Below are 19,511 nucleotides of genomic sequence, written 5' to 3' on the forward strand. Positions count from 1 at the left end.
GTGCTTGGGCTCTGATGCCCGGGACAGACAATAAAGGATGGAAGGCCTCGGAGCTCAGTTCCTGATAATTCTCAGAGCATGCCATGTATCAGAGTTTCACACATAGAAAAAACTCACGCCATGCACCTGTGTCTTCAGAGTCCACATTTGTAGTCTTGCTTGCTGAATGACCACCTTCTCTGTTCATCTGGCCCCCAGGGTGTTATAGAAGGCTCAACTTTTCTCTATCTGCCCATGGGACACTTGAATTATTTCAGTGAGAGCTTGTTGCTCTAATATTTAATATGCAGAAGTGTGATTTTTGTACTTCTGTTAATATAAAAAGGAGTTTTGAGCAACAAAGACTTTAAAACACGATCCACTCTGATATATAACCAGCTTCCTTCCAAAGACCTAATAGTTCAAACTGGGAGACAAGGCATGGTGTGGTGAGCTGAATTCAAGTCCTAGCTGTAGGAATTTGGGCAAATTGCCTAATCTGTAATAATGATAATAATTAGCACCATATGTCTATGCATCCATCTCATTGCAATGATAAAATGAGGCATTACGGTGAAGTGTTTAAGAATCGTCCTAGGTCAGGTTCCCTGGAAGCAGAGCCTGAGTCATGATTTATGGAGGCAGAGCTCTCAGGAGAGAGCCACAGGATAGTGAGGGACACATGCCAGGGAAGGGGAGCAGCAGAGTGGAGACGTGGAATGACAGCTTCATCCCATGTCCACGGGTGCTCCAGACTGTGAATGATCCCACAGCAGTTGCCCATCCAGAAGCAAAGGGTCTGAGCTATCAACCCCTGTGTCGGTCAGTTGTTGGCTTCGGGCCCCTCCTGGGGAGGATAACTTTCCTGCATCTCTAGGAGAAGGGGTTCAGGTTAGGAAGGGCAACCCTGAAGGGAAGTTCGCCTACCCCGCAACAGCTGGGCAGGGGTGCATGAGCCCAGTAAAGGTTCCCCAACGACATCTGCTAAAACAGTCAGTGGTACAAAGGCAGGGCTTAATAACAATGAGATTAAAAATGGGAACAACAACAACAGGGAATGACTGACCCAGGAGGCTGAGATGATCACAGATCCTAAGTTAGGGATATTAGCAAGAACGATATTAGCAAATTTTTCCAAATGCATTTCAATTTGAGTGACCTGCTGATCAATACAAATAGCTTAAGTTACTGCAGGTGAATAAAAATAGTCTTCTTGCATTTGTGTCATGATCCAAAGTTGATGAAGTACTTTTAAAGCTCATTTATTAGGACAGCAAAGCATAGCACATCATACTTTTCTTTTCTTTTCTTTTCTTTCTTCTTTTCTTTTCTTTTCTTTTCTTTTCTTTTCTTTTCTGAGAAATGTGAACCTGAGGAAGGCTGAAGGGAAGGAACTCAAACTGGAAAGATGAATGGGTTATGATTCCCTGAGCCTCTTCCTGGCTCCTTGGCCAGATTCTCCCCATGCTCTAAGGCCTGACTTTTGTTGCCTCACTTATAAGGTCTTTCCAATGGCCCCAGCTGAGTTTAACCATCTTGCCTGAGTCTCCGTATTGGGGGAACCAGACCTCAATATTTCAATGGAGGTTCTTTTCTATTTTCTCTAAGTGTTGGCCAGTCTGAGAAATAAAGGGAAAGAGTACAAAAGAGAGAAATTTTAAAGCTGGGTGCCCAGGGGAGACATCACACCTCGGCAGGTTCCGTGATGCCCCCCAAGCTGCAAAGCCAGCAAGTTTTTATTGTGGATTTCAAGAGGGAGGGAGTGTATGAATAGGGTGTGGGTCACAGAGATCACATTCTTCACAATGCAATAAAATATCACAAGGCAAATTGGGGCAGAGTGAGATCACAGGACCAGGGCAAAATTAAAATTGCTAATGAAGTTTCATGTCCCACTGGGCATGCATTGTCATCGATAACATCTTATCAGGAGACAGGGTTTGAGAGCAGACAACCGGTCTGACTAAAATTTACTAGGCAGGAATTTCCTCATCCTAATAGGCCTGGGGGTGCTACGGGAAACCGGGCCTTATTTCATCCCTTATCTACAACCAATATAAGACAGACATTCCCAGAGTGGCCATTTTAGAGACCTCCCCCTAGGAATGCATTCTCCTTCTCAGGGCTGTTCCTTGCTGAGAAAAAGAATTCAGCAATATTTCTCCTATTCGCTTTTGTAAGAAAAGAAATATGACTCTGTTCCACCCGACTCCCAGACAGTCAGAGCTAATGGTTATCTCCCTTGTTCCCTGAACATCGCTGTTATCCTGTTCTTTTTCAAGGTGCCCAGATTTCATATCATTCAAACACACATGCTATACAAACAATTTGTGCAGTTAACACAATCATCACAGGGTCCTGAGGTGACATACATCCTCAGTTTACGAAGATGATGGGATTAAGAGATTAAAGACAGGCATAGGAAATTACAAGAGTATTGATTGGGGAAGTGATAAATATCCATGAAATCTTCACAATTTATGTTCAGAGACTGTAGTAAAGACAGGCATAAGAAATTATAAAAGTATTAATTTGGGGGACTAATAAATGTCCAGGAAATCTTCACAATTTATGTTCTTCTGCCACGGCCTCAGCAGTTCCCTCCGGTCAGGGTCACTGAATTCCTGCAACATCTCCGTGCATAGCTGTAGCCTGGAATGGTCCACTCTATTTGGCCATGAACTCTCTGCCTTGCCTGGCTTTTTAAAATAAACTGTGGATGCAAGGTGACAGGTCTTTATTGGCCCTGCATCCTCAGCCAAGCAGACCAATGCCATCCAGAGATATGGTAGAGAAATCCAAGGAATGAAAGCTCCCATCCCAAGCCTGGTCCTACAATCTTTGCCATGAGAGTCCCAGTGTCCAGGACCCAGAGTGACCCCAACATCAGAGTTGGCAGAAGTGCAGTAAATCCTGAGGAATGCAGGTGTCAGGGCTGGATGCAGTTCCAACCAATCTTTTTTTGTTAGTCAATGCCCACATTCAGCTAAGATTTTCAAGATACCCATTTGTATGGTCATTTGAGGACCTTTCTTCCATAAAGCTCCCAATTAGGTCTGCATCCATGTTAAGGGCTCACCAGCATTGGATTCTGGGGCCTCTGGAGCCTCCATGTTAAGCCTGGTAGCATCAGCAACATCGAGAAGCTCTCCAGGAAAAGAGAATCTCAGCTTCACCCAGACCTGCATATCAACCTTCCCTTGAGCTGGACCCCCAGGAGAGTCATGTGCTCATCAACCTTTAGAAGCTCTGCCCTGTGTCAGAGGTTTTCCATTTTATTTATTGATTAATATATTTGGCCACACAGCATTTTCTCCAAATAGAATCTCAAAGTGCAAGGTAAATACGTAGGGCAGATGAAAGTAGAGATGCCTTGTTAGAAGCGCATCCCCTCTTGTTTCACAGGGACATGGAGAGGCCCCTGCAGAATCTCAGTAGGACACTAAGTTCCAGTAGGACTTGGTTTTATTTCTCTAGAATTATCAGAGCACCCTACAGCTGCTATTCAATCCTCAGTGTTGATAGAAGTGCTAGCAGGCTGGACATAAAGCCAGACTTCATGGGGACCATCTTCTTCTGAATTGGTCGTTGGAGCTACCAAGAGCACTGTTGAACTTGGCTTTGTCCTCCTGAGGTCAGCCTCACCTAGAATGGGGCTGGACTTCAGCTAAAAGACATAAGGAAGCAAGCCCAGCCCTTCCCCATTGGTTAGTTGGTGTGCAGTGTTCCAGCAGGGAGCTCCACGCTGTGGTGAAGATGAGAAGCTGATCCTGACTGTGGCAGGTGCTCCGTGAATCACGGAATTACATTTCAGAGGTGCCTGACACTCTGCCATGGGCATTACAGGATGCTTCTCATTTAATCCTCATAACCACTCCAGATAAATTCTGTCATCCTCTCCATTTACCAATGAAGACACTGCAGCTTGGGGAGGGTAGGTCACCTGCCCAGGGTTGTACAGCCCATGCAAGCCAGGGGCAAGTTCAAACTTAAGTCTGACTTCGGAGCCCAGGCTCAAAACCAGCTTCTGGATGATTTAGACCTAGACACGTTCAAAGACCTAAATCTTATATTTTTAAATTAAAAAAGCTTTAAATTGTTATACTTTTTTAGACATGGAGTCTTGCTCTGTTGCCCAGGTTGGAGTGCAGTGGAGTGATCAGAGCTAGCTGTAGCCTCCAACATCTGGGTTCAAGTGGTCCTCTTGCCTCAGCCTCCCAGGTAGCTGGGACTACTGATGTGAATCACCATGCTCAGCTTAAATACCTAGAATGTGAAATAGGCATTTATGGAGCAGGGGTGTTACAGGGGTACTCTGTTCCTGTGCTATGAATAGATTCTGAGTTGGAGAAATTCCAGAGTCTTGCATTGGCTTGAGACAGATGATGAAGGAACCTCAGAATCAAGCCCCATCACCATCCCCAGGAGGGAATTCAATAGTGAGAAGAGATGATGTCCTCTGGGCAGGGTGTCGGTGGACCTGGACCAGTAATGACCACAGGGCAGGCTTGGCAACCAGCCTGAGTCAGGCTGTGGAGAACCCTCCAAAACCCGCAAAGAACTTGTGATTAGGTAAAAGCCAGAATTTTGGGAACTGTTCACCACAAGAAGCAATGCTGGTGCAGAGCTCAGCCTGAGCTTTGGGATCCCTCAGGAGCCTTTGTTCCAGCTAGAGATAGGTTCATATGTCCCTACTCCCCAGGAGTCACAAGCAGCTCATCTTTGGGTGGGGGCCAGTGGCAGAGGCAGAGGCAGAAGGGGCTTGTGCTAATCCTTGCATTTTGGAGGTGAGTGGAGAGAGGGCACAGTGGTGAGAACACACCTAAGACCCAAGCTGTCCAGTGGCAGAGCTGGACTTGAACTCAGGTCTTCTGACTCCTAACTCCATGAGCCTCCCAGGGCATCAAGTAGTCCCTAAAAGATAACCCCATGGATTCAGCCCTAGGTCTGTGGCATTATTGGTGTTAGTAAGAAGTACCCTACCCTTGGAAGCACATGAGGTCATTGCAGTGCATCCCGGAATGTGAACTTGATGTGCTTCAAATGAGAGGAGGAAAAAGAAGGAGATGTCCCCACATCTTGACTCTTATGTCTCCGTTGGGCCATGATTCTCAACCTTGACACCACATTAAAATCAGACAGGGAGTTTTTAAACTCCCAAACCCAGACCACTCCCCAGGACCATAACATGAGGATCTCTGGCAGTGAGACCCAGGCATCGGGAGTTTTTAAAGCTCTCCAGGTGGTTCCAATCGGCCACCAGGGCTGAAATCACCAGCCCTTGCAGGATTCGCCTTTCCATTCCATCTCGATGTCATGATGCCAGAGTGACGGGGGATGGATGCCCTATTTGGTGCTATACTGCAGACTCTGGGTGGCGTTTTTATCCTGTCTAGGCATTGGCAGGGCACGAGGCTGTCAGCCAAGCTAGACTGGCAGGTAGGGTTCAGGCAAAAAGACAAGAAGCATGGCAGGGTGACATTGTTGGCCAAAGTGAGACCGTTGTGTGAGAGGAACACACACAGGCCAATGTAGGTCCAAGTCAGTGCATTCAGGGCAGGGCCCAGGGAACTCGTGCAGTGGTTTAGGGCCAGATCCTGAAGCCCAGATGTGTCAAGGGCAGTTCCTTGACATAAGCAAGAGAAACTGAGCTGCTTTGTTGGGTGTAGCTCCCATCGGTCCTGCCCACCCCCCTTGAGACCTCTCATCTGATGGAGCCTCTAACCTTTCAGGGAGTCCTGGGGTTGAGCTCACACCCAGACCCACCATGGTCTCCCTGCTCTGCTGACCCAAGACAAAACCTCCACAGGTATCCTGGTGGCTGGGAACCTGACCAGGGGTCTTGGAGTCCTCTAGTGCTGTTTATTCCTCCATTGCTGAATACAATTTTAGTTTTGCCTGTCACTTTTGACTTAAAGGTCACTTTTGGTCAGTCATGTCTGAAGAAGTAGATTTCAACAGAAAGAGCTTGAGTTCCTTGTACATGAGCCTGTCCCCCAAAATAGATAGTTAACGTTTCAGTTTTAAAAATTAGAACAGCCAAGTAGAGCTGCCAAAAATAACGAATATTCTGGTTTGAAGACTAGCAGGAAAATCCCTTACTGCATACACAGCAGAGGGACTCAGATTAATTTCTTTGGCATAAAAATTATTTTTCAGCTTGGAGAGTACAGCTCAGGGCAGAACTCTTCTGTCACCTGTCATGTGTAAACGTGAGGAAGGCTCTTGCTTTCTGGCACAGAGTTGCAGGCTGGTATTTTTTCTGGTGTGATGTTTAATGTTGGTAACTAAAGTGAGGAGTAGACTTGGTTGCTGTCTGGGGCTACAGATGCTTTCTGATCAAATATATACACGCTGAGTAAAGGCTCAGGAAGCGCAGTGCCAGCTTGCTGTATTTGTTCCGGAGTAATTTGGTCCATGCGGTGGGACGCATGAGTGTGGGTGCATTTTCTTCACCATATGGCTTCAGCAGCATCAATGGGCGTTTCCACTCCAAGCTGTATGTGTGCTTTGGGTGGGAATGTGTGTGCCTGTTAGCACTGGTGGTATTCAGGTGAGAGGCTTGTGGTAGACGCAGCGAGCCTGTCCCACGTCCATTGGCTTGTCTCTGAGTCTGCCTGTAGCTGCAGGGACAGACAGCACCTCACCTCTGCCTGCATCCCTGCCTGAGGAATTTCTTTTTCACAGGGAGGGGTTATAATATATTTTGTAGATATATATATATATATACACAAAAGATATATCATTTTATTTATTAAAATTTATTAAAATGATATATCGTTTTAGCCTTTTTAAGGTGCACAATTCAGCGGCTTTAAGTACATTCACAATGCTTTGCAATCACCACCACCATCGAATTCTAGAACATTTTCATCATCCCCAAAGGAAACCCTGTACCTGCTAAGGAGTCACCCCCATTGCCCCTCCCCTCAGACCCAGAAAACCTCTCATCTATTTTCTGTCTCTATGGATTTGCCAGTACTGGATATTTCATATAAATAGGATTGTACTATATGTGACCTTCTCTGACTGGCTTTTTTCACTTGGAAGTATGTTTCCAAGTTTCATGAATATAATACCTTTCTGAGAAAACAAAATAAACCAAATTTAAATGGTCTGACGTACACAGGTATGGCTGAGTAGCTAACTTCATGTTCCATCTTCTGCACTCTCCACCTGAGGGATTTCTGTAGCATGGTGGCAACTCCCTCAGCCACTTGTAGGACATCCTAGAAATGCCAAGGATTTAATAACCCAGGGGCCCTCCTAACTAATGAAGGACAGAGGCATTTCATAAATACCCCAGGTTCCCCTTCCTCCAGCTAAGGATTTTATCCAGGGCCCCTGGCAGGATGGAGCCTCAGTTGCCTGCACTGTAACTTGTTATTAGCCCCCTTCATCTGCTTTCAAACCTTCTTTCTCCCTCACTTTGCCTCCCCCTTTGTCAGACTTCCTGGGATCCCTTCCCAAATAAACTACGCAGGGTCTGCTTTTGAAGGGAGCCTTAAACTAAGAACGAGCTTGACCTGGAACTGAGGAAAAGAATGAGAAAACTGGATAACCTGTTATGTGAGGGCCAATTGGAAACCTGGATATTTCAAGGCCATGCTCAGAATGGAATTTATGATCCAACTGCCTTACTGCCTTATTGTTGAAAGTGGAGAAAATTGATTAAATCCCCCTCATCTCTAGTAAAGAACCAACAGGGAAAAAATAGCTGCTCTCTCCTTGTGGTTGATTAAAAGATGAATCAGGGATTCTCGGTTTTCATGAAAGACTCAACCGAGCTGGGCTGCACAGGCAAAAAGCAAGGCATGATGTGGTCTAGAAAGAGCTAGTGCAGCAAAGTCCTTCTCATGCACTACGTCTCTCACAGGCGATGCTGGGGAGTGGGCTGCAGGACCCCCACTTGTTGGTAAAAAGAAAAGTTTTCAGGTTTAACATCAGTTCATGATTTAGTCCAAAACCTGCACATGTGTTCTAGAGGACTGGTTCCAAGGAATTGGATGTAATTCATGCCTGTAATTCTTCAGGAAGCTCCCACCGAGGAGTGTACCTGATCTTCTCCTGCAGTCACTGGATATGGAACATTGATGCTGTCACATCTCAGACACTGCTAGGGGGTTCACCCTAATGTGGCCTTTTGGGTGAATTTTCCCACATTATGAAACAGACCGAGGAAAGAGAGAGAGCTGCTCCTTAGATGCATTTATAAAGTACTTCCTGTGTAAACTGCTGGCTGCAGGACTCCAGAATCATGTGACCATCATGGTGTTGTTAGGATCCTGTTTGTTATAGATCTTTGACAGCAATGCTAATATTATGAAATGGACCAAGGAAAGAAAGAGAGACGCTGCTCAGGAAAGGTCAATGAAGTCCAGGCAAAGAGCAAGAGCTGGAATTTGGGAGCTTTTTTTTTGAGAACGGAGTCTCTCTTTGCTGCCTGGAGTGCAGTGGCGCCATCTTGGCTCACTGCAATCTCCACCTCCTGGGTTCAAGCGATTCTCCTGCCTCAGCCTCCTGAGTAGCTGGGACTACAGGCATGTGCTGCCATGCCTAGCTAATTTTTGTACTTTTAGTAGAGATGGGGTTTCATCATGTTGACCAGGATGGTCTTGTTCTCTTGACCTCATGATCCACCCACCTTGGCCTCCCAAAGAGCTGGGATTACAGGTGTGAACCACCATGCCTGGCCTGGCCCTTCCTCTTTAGGTGGGCAGCATCAAGGGGGCTCCCTGTGAAGGTCTGGACTGCCTATTTCTATTGGCAGCAAAGGAGGGATGCCTGATGCAAGTTTTTGGGTTGCTTTGCAGACTCCATCTTTCTTGCTGGGATGTTAGGGCCAGCAGGTCCTCAGTGAGCATTTATCAAGCACTTCCTGGCTGCAGGACTCCAGAATCACGTGACCATCATGGTGCTGTTAGGAGCCTGTTTGTCATAAATCTTTAACAGCAATGCAAATACTGTAACAAGCAGAATGATAATAGTAATAAACAAATTACTAAAATGGCAATTGTGCATTGAGCACATGTGAGATACTGTGTTAACAACTTTCCATACCTCGCCTTATCAATCCTCATAAGAGGTCCCTGAGCAGAATTCTTACCCGCATTTTATTAGCCATGACATGCAGACTGCTGTGACAGACAGCCCCACTTAGGGACATAGCTCGAGGGATGTTTGCTGCCACACAGGTCACATTGGAATGCAATGGCATTAGTATGGAGGCTTGTGACACTGCTGTCTTGCAACACTGTCTCCCTCAATGCATGGTTCACAAAGTTGTGCTAGAATGCAAAAATAGACACAATTCTTTGCAACTTATTCCATTGGCAGATAGAAATGATTTCTCCACCTCTGGAATGTGGGCTGGGCTTGGGACTTGCTTTGGCCAGCACACAGTGTGGAAGGAATGTTGCTGGAATTCTGAGATGGAGCCTTAGGGGACCTTGGAAATTTCTGCTGTCACTCCGCAAGCCCTGTCACTGCTGTGTGAAAGCGCACAGGCTCATCGGCTGAATGGTCAGTGACATGTGGCCGATCACCTCTGTCACCTCAGCTGGCAGCAAGATAGCCACCAGTCATGAAAACGACACCGTCCTAGACCAGCCAGCCCTTGGCTTGTCGCTAGCTGACTCCAGAAACTTGGCCCACATCAATAAAAATGCCAGTGGACCCATGGACACATAAGCAAACATGAATGTGTGCTGCTTGTGGCACTGAGGTTAGGGGTGCTTTGTTATTCAGTAAAAGCTTACCGATACAGTTGTGGGTGGGAAAGAATAAGTGTAGATATCTTAAAGGAGAGGAGATGGCCAAGGCTGGAAGTATCCTATATCACCTCTCAGAAGTACCCTATGGCCAGGGCTGGAAGTATCCTATATCACCTCTCAGAAGTACCCTATGGCCAGGGCTGGAAGTATCCTATATCACCTCTCAGAAGTACCCTATGGCCAAGGATGGAAGCACCCTATATCACCTCCCAGAAGTACCCTATGGCCAAGGCTGGAAGTATCCTATATCACTTCCTGTGGCTCCAATGTAACTGTGAGGAAGGGTAGGAAACGGAGCTTTATCACGAGCCTATGAAGAAGGTGGAACTGGGCTGTGAATTGTGGCACTACCACTGCCACATCTGTTTTATAGATGAATAAACTGAGGGTCAGATAAGTCAAATGATTTGTGCAAGGTCACATAAAGATAAGTGGAAGATTTAGGATATGAACCATGTTCTTTATGACCCCAGCCCTGAGTGGTTACCATGACGCATTTACCTCCCATGCTCCCTCCTTTTCCCCTCCTCTCAGCTCTCCATTGCCGTGTGGAGAAAGACATAAATTCATCACTCAGTGAACCTGCTACAAATGAGATTAGGAGATGTTCTAAAGATGTTTTGTAAGGCCACCAGATTTGACCCTTTCTTTGCAATGTAATTAGAAGATTTCATGGCTACCATATTTACATTATACGTTGTAACTCATGAAGCTTACGGGCATTGCCTTCTTTGGTCTGTGAGGTTGTTGTGATTATTTTCTCATCAAACTGATGAGAAAACTGATGTTTAGAAAAGCCCTAGCTAGTAAGGGGTGGAAGAGGACTGGAGCTCACGCTGTACAAGTAAAGATTCAAACCTCTTTCCATTAAAAACAAACAAAAAATCAGCTGTTGGACAGCTTGTTTTGTGTGCCCTCCGACATAAACATGCTGGATGGGGAAGCTGTCCAACACGTTTTGAGTAGATGGCACACAATAGATTATTTACCTCTTTGCAATGATCTCTAGATAGAGATCTGTGAACAGAAAGGATATAGTGTACCGTAAAATCTTCTTTAAAAATTGTTTACAGCCTGTAATACAAGTTCAGATAAGAGAAATGTCAGAGAAATAAGCTTCAGGGAAGAGTTCTTGACCAACAGGGCCCTGAGGTTTTTTAGAAGAGGAGTCAGATCCAGATGGGTAGAGAGACTGGGCTGGACAGGAATGGCAGGCAGATGCCCGAGGGAGATCATGTGTTCTGCAGACCACAGGGTGGTGTCCGCTTGGGACGAGACCTGATCTGCCAAGTGGCAGGGATGTGGCTCCATCCAGGAATACAGTGTCCCCTGCTCTCACCCCATCACACATCCTCCTGACTCACCTCTGAGGAGTTCAAAGGTCTCAGCCTCTTGCTCTCTTTCTTCTCTCTGTCACTTCCTGTCTCTGTTTCTCTCTGTCTCTCTCTTTCCCCACTCAAGCTTCAGTCCTCAGCTGATCTGTAGGGAGAAATGATGAGAGGGAAATGAAAACTCTCACTGTTATTACATTTTATTATCGCCGTGAAAACCAATGCAATAAAAAGCAACTCAGTTCAACTACTAGACAGAGATAATATGGAAAATAAGCAAATCAGGCTCATAACTGTGATGAATTATAATTGATGTGCTTAATAAACCTGCAGCTGCCTCTTGTGTGAAACTTCAAATGTCTCATAAAATGAATGAATGGTTTTTGCCACCAAAGCTTAGTTATTGAATTATATTCATAATATATTTCCACACATCAGTGGACATATCGTACAAAGGAAAAGAAAGCAAACTCACCACAAATAGAAAGAGGCCTATGAACTAAGAAAGAGGCACTAGTGTCAGACATTTGCAAGACTTGGGAGGCACCTCACACACACCCTGTTGCTGGCTCCTTGCACAGCAGCCCAGGGAGGTGTGGTGGGGTTGATAAAAATCAGGAAAAAAAATCTCAAATTACTCATGGATGATTATTTATTAATTTCATGCTGTTCCTCAAGGTTTAATCATCTTCATGCCAATTTACAATGGAAAATGTAATTATCGTGTGACTTTCTTCTGTGAAAATTGAGTTGACTCCGACTGGATTGAATTGATGGAGATTTGGAGTCCTCTTGTCCATTCTTGTGGCTGAGGGTTCTGGAAGGTTCTTCATGTTGTCACCATGCAGCCAATGAACATTAAATAATCACATAGGAGACCACAGGGAGAGGACAAAGGGAGAAGGGGGAAAGTTCAAAAAGTAAATACACACTTGCAGAGCTAAGCAAAGTATGACTCATTAGATCAGAAAGGCCCACTGACTGCTGTGGTGGGACATGAAATAAGATCCAGTGGAGGAGACTTTAGAAAACTAAGAAGAGAGTAACATCCTAAGAGCTTCAAGGTGGGCTGGTGGTAAGAAGGAGATGAATGAATGAGAATCCAGTTGAGAGCAGGATCCTTCTCATTGACAAGGAAACAATGGAAACATATATTCAAATGATGTCTGTAGTAGAAAAGAAGAGAAGACTGTTAACCTGAAATTCTATAGCCAGATAAAGCTTTTTTTCTAATAGAGGCATTAAATACATTTTTTTAAAATAAAAAATTCAGAAAATTTACCGCCCCTTTGAAAGACTGCTCTAAAAGGCCTCTTTAAAAGAAAATTTTTTAAAAAATCACTAAAAGATCTCTAGAAAGAGAAAAATCAAACTCAATACTTAGAAAGGGACATAGGAACAAGAATAAACACATAGTCACGGACAAGAGCAGTGGCTCATGCCTGTAATCCCAGCACTTTGGGAGGCTGAGGCAGGCTGATAACTTGAGGCTAGGAGTTTGAGACCAGCCTGGCCAACATAGTGAAATGCCATCTCTACTAAAAATACAAAAATATTAACCAGGTGTGGTGGTGTGCACCTGTATTCCCAGCTACTCAGATGGCTGAGACATGAGAATCACTTGAACCTGGGAGGTGGAGGTTGTAGTGAGCCGAGATCGCCTGAGCAAAAGAGCAAGATTCTGTCTCAAAAAAAGAAAAAGAAAAAAGAAAAACAAAACAAAAAAATCATAGACACTGCAATTTTTTGGTACACTTGATATAAATTTTGTTATAAAAAGAGATAAAGCAAACAATAATTTTGTGATTAAAATGAACAAGCAAAACACAGAAAGGAATTTTCTCAATTGGATAGAGGACATCTATAAAAACCCTGCAACTAACATGATACTTAATCATGTTAACTTTTCTCTTATGATAGGGACAAGACAAAGATGTCCACTCTCCACTCTCAGCACGCTTTTCAGCATTATACAGGAGGTACAAGACAGTGCCACCAGGGAAGAAAAATCACGAGAAATAAACAATAGAAAAAGAAACAAAGGGGATACAGAATGAAAAGAAGTAAAACAGTCTTTATTTGCAGTTAAGATCATCACATGCATATAGAAAATTCTAAGGAATCCACACAGATTAAAAAACCCAAGTAGAACCAATAAGTGAGTTTGGCAAGTTTTTGGGATACAAGATAAATATACAAAATTCAATTGTGTTTCTGTATACTAGCCATAAACAATCCAAAATGAAATTATGTAAACAAATCTATTCACAATTGCAACAAAGTAATAAAATAGGTAGAAATATATTTAACAAAAAAGTACAGGATTTGTATAGGAAACTATAAAATATTATTAAGAAAAAATTAAAAAGCTCTAAGTAAACTGAGATACATTCCAAGTTTGTGCGTGGGATGACTCAATATTGTTAAGATGACAATTTTTATCTAATTGAGCTATAGATTCAATGCAATTACTTTAAAAATCCCAGCAGATTTTCGCAGAAATTGACAAGACGATCCTAAAATGTATAAAGAAATGCGGAGGACCCAACATATTCAAAACAATTTTTAAAAGATAAATAGGATTGACTTGGTGATGTGGGCTCTTTTTTGGTTCCATATGAACTTTAAAGTAGTTTTTTCTAATTCTGTGAAGAAAGTCATTGGTAGCTTGATGGGGATGGCATTGAATCTATAAATTACCTTGGGCAGTATGGCCATTTTCACGATATTGATTCTTCCAACCCATGAGCATGGAATGTTCTTCCATTTGTTTGTATTCTCTTTTATTTCATTGAGCAGTGGTTTGTAGTTCTCCTTGAAGAGGTCCTTCGCATCCCTTGTAAGTTGGATCCCTAGGTATTTTATTCTCTTTGAAGCAATTGTGAATGGGAGTTCACTCATGATTTGTCTCTCTGTTTGTCTGTGATTGGTGCACAAGAATGCTTGTGATTTTTGTACATTGATTTTGTATCCTGAGACTTTGCTGAAGTTGCTTATCACCTTAAGGAGATTTTGGGCTGAGACAATGGGGTTTTCTAGATATATAATCATGTCATCTGCAAACAGGGACAATTTGACTTCCTCTTTTCCTAATTGAATACTCCTTATTTCCTTCTCCTGCCTGATTGCCATGGCCAGAACTTCCAGCACTATGTTGAATAAGAGTGCTGAGAGAGGGCATCCCTGTCTTGTGCCAGTTTTCAAACAGAATGCTTCCAGATTTTGCCCCTTCAGTATGATATTGGCTGTGGGTTTGTCATAGATAGCTCTTATTATTTTGAGATATGTCCCATCAATACCTAATTTATTGAGAGTTTTTAGCATGAAGAGTTGTTGAATTTTGTCAAAGGCCTTTTCTGCATCTATTGAGATAATCATGTGGTTTTTGTCTTTGGTTCTGTTTATGTGCTGGATTACATTTATTGATTTGCGTATGTTGAACCAGCCTTGCATCCCAGGGATGAAGCCCATTTGATCATGGTGTATAAGCTTTTTGATGTGCTGCTGGATTCAGTTTGCCAGTATTTTATTGAGGATTTTTGCATCAATGTTCATCAAGGACAAAGCTGGAGGCATCATGCTACCTGACTTCAAACTATACTACAAGGCTACAGTAACCAAAACAGCATGGTACTGGTACCAAAACAAAGACATAGATCAATGGAACAGAACAGAGCCCTCAGAAATAATGCCACATATCTACAACTATCTGATCTTTCACAAACCTGACAAAAACAAGCAATGGGGAAAGGATTCCCTATTTAATAAATGGTGCTGGGAAAACTGGCTAGCCATAAGTAGAAAGCTGAAACTGGATCCCTTCCTTACACCTTATACAAAAATTAATTCAAGATGGATTAAAGACTTACATGTTAGACCTAAAACCATAAAAACCCTAGAAGAAAGCCTAGGCAATACCATTCAAGACATAGGTGTGGGCAAGGACTTCATGTCTAAAACACCAAAAGCAATGGCAACTAATGCCAAAATTGACAAATGGGATCTCATTAAACTAAAGAGCTTCTGCACAGCAAAAGAAACCACCATCAGAGTGAACAGGCAACCTACAGAATGGGAGAAAATTTTTGCAACCTACTCATCTGACAAAGGGCTAATATCCAGAATCTACAATGAACTCAAACACATTTACAAGAAAAAAACAACCCCATCAAAAAGTGGGTGAAGGACATGAACAGACACTTCTCAAAAGAAGACATTTATGCAGCCAAAAAACTCATGAAAAAATGCTCATCATCACTGGCCATCAGAGAATGCAAATCAAAACCACAATGAGATACCATCTCACACCAGTTAGAATGGCCATCATTAAAAAGTCAGGAAACAACAGGTGCTGGAGAGGATGTGGAGAAATAGGAACACTTTTACACTGTTGGTGGGACTGTAAACTAGTTCAACCATTGTGGAAGTCAGTGTGGTGATTCCTCAGGGATCTCGAACTAGAAATACCATTTGACCCAGCCATCCCATTACTGGGTATATACCCAAAGGACTATAAATCATGCTGCCAAAAAGACACATGCACATGTATGTTTATTGCGGCACTATTCACAATAGCAAAGACTTGGAACAAACCCAAATGTCCAACAACAATAGACTGGATTAAGAAAATGTGGCACATATACACCATGGAATACTATGCAGCCATAAAAAATGATGAGTTCATGTCCTTTGTAGGGACATGGATGAAACTGGAAAACATCATTCTCAGTAAACTATCACAAGGACAAAAAACCAAACACCGCATGTTCTCACTCATAGGTGGGAATCGAACAATGAGAACTCACGGACACAGGAAGGGGAACATCACACTCTGGGGACTTTTGTGGGTTGGGGGGGAGGGGGGAGGGACAGCATTAGGAGATATACCTAATGCTAAATGACGAGTTAATGGGTGCAGCAAACCAACACGGCACATGGATACATATGTAACAAACCTGCACATTGTGCACATGTACCCTAAAACCTAAAGTATAATAAAAAAAAGATAAATAAAATTGGAGGACTTAAATTTCTCTATTTCAAAACTTATTATAAAGCTACAATAATCAAGACAGTGTGAAGCTGGTATAAGGATAGACATATAGATCAATGGAACAGATTTGAGAGTCCAAAGCTAAATCCCTGCATTAATGGTCTACTGATTTTTGACAATGGAGGAAAGAATAGTCTTCTTAACAAATTGTGTTGGGAAAATTAAAAATCCACATGTTAAAAAATGAGTTTAGATCCTTACATCACAATATGGATTCATAAAACAACTCAAAATGAGTCATAGACAAAATGTAAGAGTTAAAAGTATAAAACTTTTAGAAGAAAACAGAGGAGAAAATCTTCATGACATTTTGTTTGGCAAAAAGTTTTTACCTGTGATGCCAAAAGACTGATCCAGAAATAGAAGTTTGATGAATTGGACTTCTGCAAAATTAAGAACGATTTCCTTCAAAAGACACCATTAGGGAAATGAAAAGACAAGACCAGGCTGTCTTTTTGGCAAATCATATATCTTATGAAGGATTTTATATCAAATATATATAAGGAACTCTTATGACTCATTTCTAAGACAACAAACAACCCAATAAAAATGGACAAAATGTTTGAACAGACTTCACCAGAGAAGATGTAGGAATGGCCAAGAAGCACAAGGAAAGATTCCTACCATCAGTAGTCATTGCAGAAATGCATATTGAAACTGTGGTTGGTTGGCTATAATGAAAAAGACTGACAGTAACAAGCCCTGACAGGGATGTTAGAGTGCTAGAAGCCTCATCCGTTGCTGGTAAGAATATGGAAAGCAGTTTGGCAGTTTCTTAAGAAGTTAACCATATATTTACCCTATGGCCCAGTGATTCTACCACTAAGTGTCTACTCAAGAGAAGTGAAAACATATATCTGCACAAAGATATGTATGCAAATGTTTAAGCTGCATTATTGATAATAGACAAACATTGGAAATGATCCAAATGTCCATTAACTGGTGAATGGATGAACAACAGTGTGGTCTATCCATGCAATGGAATATTACTGGGCAATAAAAAGGAATGAAATACTGATATATGCTCCATATGGCTGCACCTTGAAAACATTACACTAAGTGAAAGAAGTCAAACTTAATGACTACATATGGTAGGATTTCACTTATGTGAAATGTCCAGAAAGGGCAGATTAGTGACTGCCTGGGGTTGGGGGCTGACTGAAAATGGTCATGACTATTCTTTTCATCGATGGTGGTGAGGAAATATTCTAAAAACTGGATTGTGGTGATGACTGCAAAACTCTAAAAATTTATTAAAAATCATTGAGTTGTACTTTTACTTGGTGTGAATTTTATGGTATGTAAATTGTAACTCAAAAACTGTTAAAAATGAAGATGAAGTGATATCTGTAAAAAATACTTGCAGTGCATACAGTAGACAATATTATTCCTAAAATATAAATACGTAAAAATTGGTACAAGAAAAACAATCAACATAGTAAGGATATCAACAGGAGAAACACATAGAATGGCTGAGAAACATATGGGAATATCCTCAACTTTGCAATAATCAGAAAATAACAGCAGCACTGAGGTATTGTGAGATTGGTAAACACGAGATGAATGAGAGTTGATTCTGAGAAGTGGGTGCCCTTATTCACTGTCAGTGGGATGGTGTGTATTTAAAGACACACACACACACACACACACACACACACACACACACACACACACACACGCACAGACCTACACGCACTGTCATACACTATTAAAAGAGGGGGCGTTACAGAGGGAAGCAGCCAGCAGAAGACCCCTGGCAGGAATGCTGTCCTGGGTGTCTCTTCCTATCACAGTTCCCACAAAGGGTGAGTGGCTGGCACCTGCCACCATCCATGGCTTGGTTCCTGTGCCAAAGCAAACCTGCTGGGACCGTATGTGAAGCCCCAGGTCCTGGCACTTCAAGTGTGCAGACTGCTGACACAATTGTGTTTATGCTGTCATAACAGATGTGAAAACAGGATTCTCCTTGTGCCAGGGCTGACAGGGTGCAAGTAGACATATTCGAACATAACATGGCTGGTTAGTTGGCATGCTGGATTCTAATTGCTAAAAGCACCCAGGTCTATGAGTTGAAGGCTATGCATGTGAGAGGCAGGCTGCCCATGCTGGCTGCCTGAAGACTTGGTCTAGAGGCCTGAACACCAGCACATTGGTTGTATTTGTTTTGCTCTACTTATTACAGGAGCTGCACTTGTGTTTTTAGCACTGTGAATTACTTTTTGTTAAAAAAGATCTAATTGAAAAAATTAAAGGACAATATAATAAAAAATATTGCATTCATAAGAGTAACAGAATTATAAAATGTTAGTACTAAAGCCAGAAAGAATGCATAAATCTTGTAGGTATAGAACTACTAAACTTTGCTGGACAATATTCAAGAAGGCCTGAAAAAAGATGAAGTTATTTACTATGTGCTGGGATAAAAAGATGCAATATTTTCACAAATATTCCAAAATTAGTGGTGGCATTGGTGGTATAATGGTGAGCATAACTGGCTTCCAAATTAGTTTACAAATTCATTGTAATCCCAATGAAAATCATAATAGTAATTATCAACTTGGCAAGCTAATTCTAGAATTCATATGGAAAAGAAAAGGCACAAGAATATTCGAAACAATTTTCAAATTATACACAATGAATGTGGACTTGACCTACTAAACTTTATAAGAATAATGTTGGGATAATTGGCTTCTATTTTGCTACAGTCCTACTTAACATGACTTGTGAAAACAACTACCAGGTGCATTAAAAATCTAAAAGTAAAAACAAATGAAACAAATCTAACCCCATCTCTAAACAAATAAAAATCAGTAAAGAGAGAGAACATTTATATCACTGGGGCTAAAGAATTTTTTTTTAAAGTGCGCTTAACACAATTGCTATGAAAGGAAAATTAATAAATTTGATTGCATCAAAATTAATGTTTTCTCTAGAACTAAAATCTATATTAGAAATAATCCTAAAAGATGAGAGGCAGGGAGAAAAATCCTTGTGACATACATTGCAAAGTATTAATGGCTAGAATGTAGAAAGAAATCATGTAAATTCATTTGAGGAAGAGAATCTCATAGAGCAGATAATAATGAACAATTCAGAGAAGGATAAATGGGAAACCAACGAATCTGTCAGCTGAGAGGGTCCATACGGACTGTTGGAGGGCTATTACAAGAAGGCATAGGCAGTTGCTTTAAAGAGTGTGGTAGGTCTTTATATACCAATGTGGACAACATCTCTAAGACTAAAAGTTAAATGAAAAAGACACAATGAAAAATAGTAAGTTGCTTGTGATACCAATTACTGAAATGAAAGCAAAAGCAAAAGAACATGCGTAAAGGTATAGAAAAATGCCTAGAAGAATAGTCAGCAAATCAGTTG

This window comes from Hylobates moloch, unplaced genomic scaffold (assembly GCF_009828535.3).
Source record: "Hylobates moloch isolate HMO894 unplaced genomic scaffold, HMol_V3 SCAFFOLD_21, whole genome shotgun sequence".
Taxonomy (NCBI): domain Eukaryota; kingdom Metazoa; phylum Chordata; class Mammalia; order Primates; family Hylobatidae; genus Hylobates; species Hylobates moloch.